The sequence below is a fragment of the Grammomys surdaster genome, unplaced genomic scaffold (genome assembly GCF_004785775.1).
Source record: "Grammomys surdaster isolate TR1022 unplaced genomic scaffold, NIH_TR_1.0 369, whole genome shotgun sequence".
Classification (NCBI taxonomy): Eukaryota; Metazoa; Chordata; class Mammalia; order Rodentia; family Muridae; genus Grammomys; species Grammomys surdaster.
In genome coordinates, this window is record NW_021604788.1 from 149,547 (window position 1) to 157,993 (window position 8,447).

General features: G+C 38.6%; 1 pseudogene; it reads left to right on the top strand.

Annotated features, from left to right (window-relative positions):
- The first annotated feature begins 4,925 nt into the window (after positions 1-4,925).
- LOC114631944 lies at positions 4,926-7,145 on the top strand (annotated as a pseudogene).
- Positions 7,146-8,447: the final 1,302 nt, after the last annotated feature.

Here is an 8,447-nt window from a genome sequence, read left to right on the forward strand (position 1 = left end):
CTCCAGGGGAGGGATTTAATGGAAACATCACACTTAGGGCTGAGTGTTCCAAAGTCTCTCAATCTCTGGATAATCTCTGCTTGTGGGTCTCTATATTTGTTCCCGTATATTGTAGGAGGAAGCTGAGCAAGGCACTGATCTATAAGTATAACAGAATATCATTAGGAGATATTTTATTGCTATGATTTTGTTTTTTGCTGTTACGAACAGGTCCCTAGGCTGTCTAGTCTCAGGTTCTTGGATACCCAAGCAATATTTTGTATGAGTTCCAACTTGTGGAATGGGCCTTGAGTCAAATCAGATATTGGTTGGCTATTCTCACAAGATTTGTGCCACCATTATCGTATTATATCTTGCACTAGGACCCCATTTTACATGAAAGGGTTTGTGGCTAAGTTGATGTTTAAGTTTCTCTTTTGGTAGCCTGCATTGTACTTTCCTGTACCAAAAATACTAGAACTGGTGGGGGTAGGGGTAAGGCTCTATGTAGGCAACATGTTAACTCCTCTATGTTCAATGAGTTATGTAGGTATTACATTCAACAATGGGGTCTTGCTTTTAGTTTATGGAGAACAACCTACTGTAGCCAGACTTTTGGCAACTTTGTGAGTTCTTTTCCTTTCACCCTTCTCCACCCTACCTATGCTACTCTGTTAGCCCCTTAACACTAGGTAGGAGAGAAATAAGGATAGAGGAAAAGGGGGGCAATGGTATTGTTAGACTACTTCTTGATAATTAGGGAGACTCTTAGGGCAAGTTAGATCTTCACCATCAGAATATCTAATTTCTCTTTTTTATATCTTCAAACATGACTACTTGACAAACCTCAACAAAGCACAACCAACAGCAATCAATAGCATCCATCCATCAACTAGCCAACCAGCTCCTTATATTGTGACTCTAGCCTTTATATAGCCTCTGAAAAGTCCCCAGAGTTCCAACAATATACTCACAGAAACTGTCTGCAGCTGGTAAATTCTCACTTATGCTAGAGAATGAGGCAAATCATAGGTCACTTGCTGTGAAGCAGCCTCATATACCCATAACAGGATTAAAATGAAAACATTTTCCCTTAATATTTTTGTGTTTTTAAAGAAACCATTATTTTCCCTTAATATTTTTGTGTTTTTAAAGAAACCATTATTCTCACTAGAATCTGTAGTCTTGGCAAGGAGTTTTTAATTTTTTAAAACATTTTATTTAATTTTATTTTATATGAACTGGTGTTTTGCCTGCACTCATCTGTGTAAGGGTGTTGGATCCCCTAGAACTTGAGTTACAGACAGTTGTGAGCTTCCATGTTAGTGCTGGGACTTGAACTCAGGTCCTATGGAAGAGTAGCTAGTGATCTTAGCAACTGAGCCATCTCCTTAGCACGGATTTTAATTTTCTAATACTGTAGATTATTTAGGAAGTAATATTGAATAAATGTCAGTAAAGGTATCCTTATAGCATCTTTCCTAAGACAATGGTTAATTGTATTAATTACTCAATATTTTTACAAGTAAATAATGTAGAAAGAGGGTGAACCTTATTTATGGATGCTTTGATTATATAGGCCTTCTGGGATTTACTGACTACATGACTATTATGGCTATTACAATAAGAACAAAGCTGTTTGTGTGAGAATCTTTTGTTTTCTTTCCTTTTTTCCTAGTTATATTTAGGTCTTTTTTTATGAATCATCTTATTTATTTACATTTCAAATGATGTCTCCTTTCCTGGTTACTCCTTCACAAACCTCCATCCCATCCCACCTCTTCCCCCATCCCTTTGCTTCTATGACAGTGCTCTTCCACCCACTCACCCACTCCCACCTCACTGCTCTAGCATCCTCCTATGCTGGGGCACCAAGCCTCCACAGGATCAAGGGCCTCCCTTCTCCTTGTTGTCAGAAAAGGCCATCCTCTGCTATATGTGTATCTGGAGCCATGGATCCCTCCATGTATACTCTTTGGTAGGTCTTAATGCTAATGTTGGTAATATGATGCTTGGTAGGGTTTTTAAACTATTTTTGAAAATGTTGTTTTCTCTCTTCATTTCATGAACACATGTGCGTGCTCTAGTTTGCAAATTTCTGAAAAGAGTTCTGTTGAGGGGGGAAGGGTCAAAATATCTTCAAATATATTCCATTATATTCTTAGTTGCTTAGCTATATTTTCATCTTTGTTTCTGCTTTATTATTGAAAGGTTTTCTCTTACTTTAAGTATTTGAAGACTGTCAAAACAGTGCATTAAACATCTCTGCATCATCATAATCTAATGTTTCATTTTCTCTTCCATGGGTAGCCTCAAATGCATGATTCATACATAATTTTTGACATTGCTACAACCTTTTCTCTGAATCTTGACTAAGAATGAGCTAAAAAGTCTAGATTTACTCTAGGGCTTAGAGTGAATAATTTGGTAAGCATAAGTAAGGATTCTCTGGAAAGCTTGGTACTTCAGATGTTTGTTTGGAAGCATGGCATTTGGTTTGTATGTGTATTTTTGGCTTTGTGTACACAGAATATTCAATCCAATTTCCAGAATTGGCACACTCAAAATTTCCTTGTTCTCTGTTGGCTTGAAATCCTTCTGACAGGAAAAAAGCAACTAAAATGTCTATTTCTAAAGCTTTATTGATTTTCAATTCAAGTGGAAAACTTACTTAAAAGATACATAAATCAGAAACAACTATTTGCATTATGCCTCTCTGTTTTTGCAAAATCATTTGAAGGGGAGAAGTGCCAGTTGGATTTTAGTCAATAATTGGACAAGCAATGATGCTGGTCCAACTAACCACCTTTTCCCGTTAGAGAGATGTTACAGTGGAATCAGCTTTTATTGTTGATATCCCATGGTGGTTCTGCCCACCTCCTTGAATTACACTTATTCAGCAGATGGTGTCGAAACATGCATACAATTTTCAAATCAATGTCAAGATAAAGTCTGAATTAGTACAGTAGAGAAGTATGTAATGGCAACATAGCTAAAAAGTGTTAAAGTTAGGTGTTAGATTAATTCCCTGCCATCTGTCTTTATTTTGTTGTACTGCTTCTATGGATGGTACACAAGTACTGTAAATTCCTTTTCAAAACTCTGTGTGTGTGTATGTGTGTATGTTTTCTTGCACACAAATCTAAGCAAAAGCTACAACACCCTTCCCTGCCCTCAGGTCAAAATGCAAAACAAAATAAAAAACTGTAAAGGCTGTTTTTTTTTAAAATATATTTTTATTAGCATTATAAATATTTTTAGAGACTTTATTTTTATACAAAGTATTCTATAGATGGTGAGTAAATAAGTCAAGTTGGTTTCTATACAATATAAAAAATGTATTCAAGACCTCTATAAAGTAAACATTTGCAATTTTCAGTGTTGCTGTTTTGTTCATTTGTGTATACAAGATTGTACTGTGTAATGTTAATATTGTAACTACTATAAATAATTTTAGTTATATGAAAGGAAAATATCTTAATATACTTAGTGCATGTAAGAAATAACTAGTGGATCACATACATAGATCTTCCCTTCCAAACTTCCCTCCTCCATTTATTGATTTATCCCTACCCTCAATTTCAGCAGGAATTCCCTGGTAAACTACAAGCCACCCCAGCCAGGGTAGCAAGTAAGTTAATTCAGATCTTCACATCTGCCTTCTCTCCTCTATATCCAATCTCCCAGTCTTCCCCCATCTCTATAGAAGAACATCTGCTGAGGTATCCTCTTTTCCCTGTCCCCATCTCCAATGGATCACAATGTCTTCTTCAAACTTCCTTCTTCCAACTCATCATAACTTCAGTAAGCATTCTCGAGGAACCTATCAGCCAAACCTGCCAGAGAAGCAAGTAGGCCAGCAAAGCAGGTAGGTGAGCTTCAGATCTTCACTGTCCCTCCTCTCCTTCAAATCCAATACCCTAGTCTCAACCACAGCTCTGTAGAAGAATGCCTGCAGCTGCCTCTCCTCACTCACTGCCCCCATCCCATGGGACTATGCAGATCCTAGTTGAACACCCAGCTTTTCTTCCTCCTGTGGACTCTCTCAACCTCCAACTGTCCACCTCCTCCCTAGCCCAGCTACATTTTAAAATGTCAGCTCTCAATACCTTGAAACACATTTTACCTGGAACCACCAGTGGCCAAATTTATCAGTATCTCAAAAGACCTTTCTAGCAGGCAATATACAACCACCACACTCTCTTAAGGACCAGAGAGGGCAACAGAAGCTAAGAAACAAAGCACCCAGGAACAGAGACAAGACAAAATATATCAGAACCCAGAATTACAATCTTCCCAAACCCAGATGCCTAGGTGCTAGCATAAAAACACAAAGAATAAGAAGCAGGAAAATATGCTTCCACAAGAGTTGAGCAACCATACCCCAGTAGGCTCTGATATTGTAATATAGCTGAAGCACAAGAAAAAGACCTCAAAATAGCCTTTATGAATATGACAGAGGTACTTAAAGAAAAAATGAATAATCCCTTTAAAGAGATCTATAAAATCCCAAATAAACAGAGGAAGGAAATGAACAAAATATCAAAGACCTGAAAGTAGAAGTAGAGTCAATAAAATAAAAAAAAAACTTTAGAAAAATTTGGCAATGAAAAATTTAGAAACTCAAACAGAAAGCTCAGAGGTAAGCCCCACCAACAGAATACAAGAAATGAAAGAAATAATCCCAGGCACCGAAGACATAATAGAAAATATGAATATGTAAGTCAAATTAAATGTTAAATTTAAAAGAACTTTTGGCTCAAACCATGTAGGAAATCTGTGGCACTATGAATAGATGCTAAAACATGATCCATTTTTGTGCTCTGTCCAAACCACATAAAGACTCAACAAAGAAAGATAATTAGGATGCTGGAGCCACTGTCACTGAGACCAGGCCACACTGCTGTTGCTCCTCCCATCTCCCCCCATTGTGCACTAATGTCTCAAAAGATTCAAAGTCTAAGATGACAACCCTTAAGGACCAGCTGATTGTGAATTTTCTTAGGAAGAACAGGTCCCCCAGAACAATATTACAATTGTTGGGGTTGGTGCTGTTGGCATGGCTTGTGCCATCAGTATCTTTTTATATTATTTTATTATTTTATTGGATTTCGTTGGATTTATTTACATTTCAAATGTTATCCTCTTTCCTAGGTTCCCCTCCAGAAACCACCTATCCCAACCTCCCTCCCCCTGCTTCTGTGAAAGTACTCAAACACCCACCCACCCAGTCCTGCCTCCCCACCCTGGCATTCCCCTACACTGTGGCATCAAGCCTTCACAGAACCATTGATGCCTGACAAGGCCATCCTCTGCTACATATGTGACATGAGCCATGTGTACCTCCATGTGTACTCTTTGGTTAGTAGTTTAATTCCTGGGAGCTCTGGGGCATCTGGTTGGTTGATATTGTTGTTCATTCAGTGGGTTGCAAACCTCTTCAGCTCCTTCAGTCTTTTCCCTAACTCTTCCTTTGGAGACCTCGTGCTCATTCCAAAGGTTGGCTGTGAATATCCGCCTCTGTATTTATCAGGCTCTGGCAGAGCCTCTCAGAAGACATCTATAACAAGCTATAACAGGCAAGCACTTCTTAGCATTCACAATAGTGTCTGGGTTTGGTGTCTGTATATGGGATGGATCCCCAGGTGGAACAGTCTCTGGCCGGCCTTTTCTTCAGTCTCTGCTCCATTCTTTGTCTCCATATTTCCTTTCTTGAGTATTTTGTTTCCCCTTCTAAAAAGGGCTGAAGCATCCACACTTTGGTCTTACTTCTTGAGCTTCATGTGGTCTGTGAATTGTGTCTTGGGTATTCCAAGCTTTTGGGCTAATATACACTTATCAATGAGTACATACCATGTGTGTTCTTTTGTGACTGAGTTACATCATTCAGGATGTTTTTTTCTAATGTCATCCATTTGCCTAAGAATTTTAGCAGCCTTTATTTATAATAGCTAGAAGCTGGAAAGAAACCAGATGTCCTTCAACAGAGGAATGGATACAGAAAATGTAGTACATTTACTCAATGGAGTACTACTCAGCTATTAAAAACAATGAATTCATATAATTCTTTTCTTTTTTCTTTTTTTTGTTTTTTGTTTTTGTTTTTTGTTTTTTTGTTTTTTTTCAAGACAGGGTTTCTCTGTGTAGTTCTGGCTGTCCTGGAACTCACTCTGTAGACCAGGCTGGCCTCAAACTCAGAAATCCACCTGTCTCTGCCTCCCAAGTGCTGGGATTAAAGGCGTGTGCCGCCACCGCCCAGCAAATTCATGTAATTCTTAATGCCATCAGTATCTTAATGGAGGACTTGGCAGATGAGCTTGCCCTTGTTGATGTCATGGAAGACAAGCTAAAGGGAGAGATGATGGATCTCCAACATGGCAGCCTTTTCCTTAAAACACCAAAAATTTTTTCCAGCAAAGGCTATTGTGTTATTGCAAACTCCAAGCTAGTCATTATCATAGAAGCAACAAGAGGGAGAGAGTCAACTCAATTTGGTCCAGCGAAACGTAAACATCTTCAAGTTCACCATTCCCAACATGGTGAAGTACAGTCCACACTGAAAGCTGCTTGTTGTCTCAAATGCAGTGGATATCTTGACCTATGTGGCTTGGAAAATAAGTGGGTTTCCCAAAAGCCAAGTTATTGGAAATGGTTGCAATCTGGATTCAGCTTAGTTCCATTACCTGATGGGAGAAAGGCTGGGAGTTCACCTTCTTAGCTGTCATGGATGGATCCTGGGAGAGCATAGAGAGTCCAATGTGTCTGTATGGAATGGTGTGAACTTTGCTGGCGTCTCCCTGAAATCTCTGAACCCAGAACTGGGCACTGATGCAGATACAGAGCAGTGGAAGGATGTTCACAAGCAGTTGGTTGACAGTGCATATAAGGTGAACAAACTGAAAGGTTATACATCCTGGACCATTGGCCTTTCTGTGGCAGACTTCGCCAAGTGCATAATGAGGAACCTTAGGTGGATGCATCCCATTTCCACCATGATCAAGGGTCTCTATGGAATCATTGATGATGTCTTCCTCCGTGTACCATGTGTCCTGGGCCAAAATGGACTCTCGGATGTTGTGAAAGTAACACTGACTCCTGAGGAAGAGGCCCACCTAAAGAAGAGTGCAGATACCCTCTTGGGAATCCAGAAGGACCTACAGTTCTAAAGTCTTCTCAGTGTCCTAGCACTTCACTCTCCAAGCTGCTGCAGGGTTTCTATGGAGACCACACACTTTTCATCTGAGCTGTGGTTAGTACAATTGTGTTGAGGTGGTCTGAGGAAAAAAATCTCAGTTCCCACAGCTCTACCCTGCTGCTAAGTGGTACTTGTGTAGTGGTAACCTGGTTAGTGTGACAGTCCCACTGTCTCCAAGACACACTGCCAACTGTGTGCAGGCTTCAATTACCCTGTGAGCCTGCTGCATTGCTGCCCTGCACACCCTCACCAAACATACCTAAACCAATCAGTTCCCAGTTAGTGATAACCTGGCTCTAGTGTAGTGTATAAGTCCATTATGCATATCTTGTGCATAAATGTTATACAGGATATTTTATGTATTATATGTGTCTGTAGTATACATTGCAGTATTATGTGAATTGTAAGAACTGCATATGGTTGACAGAACCAACCACTCAAGTGTCATCCCAATGAAAACAAATAAACCTTGAACAGTGAAAAAGAAAGAAAGATAATTAGAGACTGATTTCCCTTATGAACATATACTCAATACAATAGTTGCAAACCCAATTCAAGAACACATCAAAAGATCATCTACTATAATCAAGTAGGCTTCATCCCAGATATGTAGAGATGGTTCAATATATGAAAATAAGTAAATGTAATTCACCATGTAAGCAAACTAAAAGAAGAAACCACATGACCATCTCATTAGATGTTAAAAAGGCCTTTGACAAAATTTAAACTCTTTTATGATAAAAGTCTTTCAGAGATTAAGGAAGCCAGGGATATACCTCAGCATAGTAAAATCAGTTTACAGCAAGTCCATAGCCAGCATCAACTTAAATGGAGAGAAACTAAAAGCATTTCTACTAAAATAAGGAACAAGGCAAGGTTGACCAATCTCTCCAGATCTATTCAATATCTACTTGAAGTTTTATCTAGAACAATAAGACAACTGAAGGAGATCAAAGGATACAGATTGGAAAGGAAGAAGTCAAAGTATTGTTATTTGCAGATGATATGATAGTACCCTAAGTATATATGAGTGATCCTAAAAATTCCACCAGGAAACTCCTTAAAGCTGATAAATACTTTCAGCAAAGTAGCAAGATATTAAATTAACTCACCCAAATCAGTAGTTCTGCTATACATAATCAATGAGCAGACTGGGAAGGGAAATAATACATTTCACATAGCCTCAGAATGTAAAAATATATTGGAGTAACTGTAACCAAACAAGTAAAAGATTTATATAATAAAAACCTTTAAAATTTTTAAAAAAGAAATT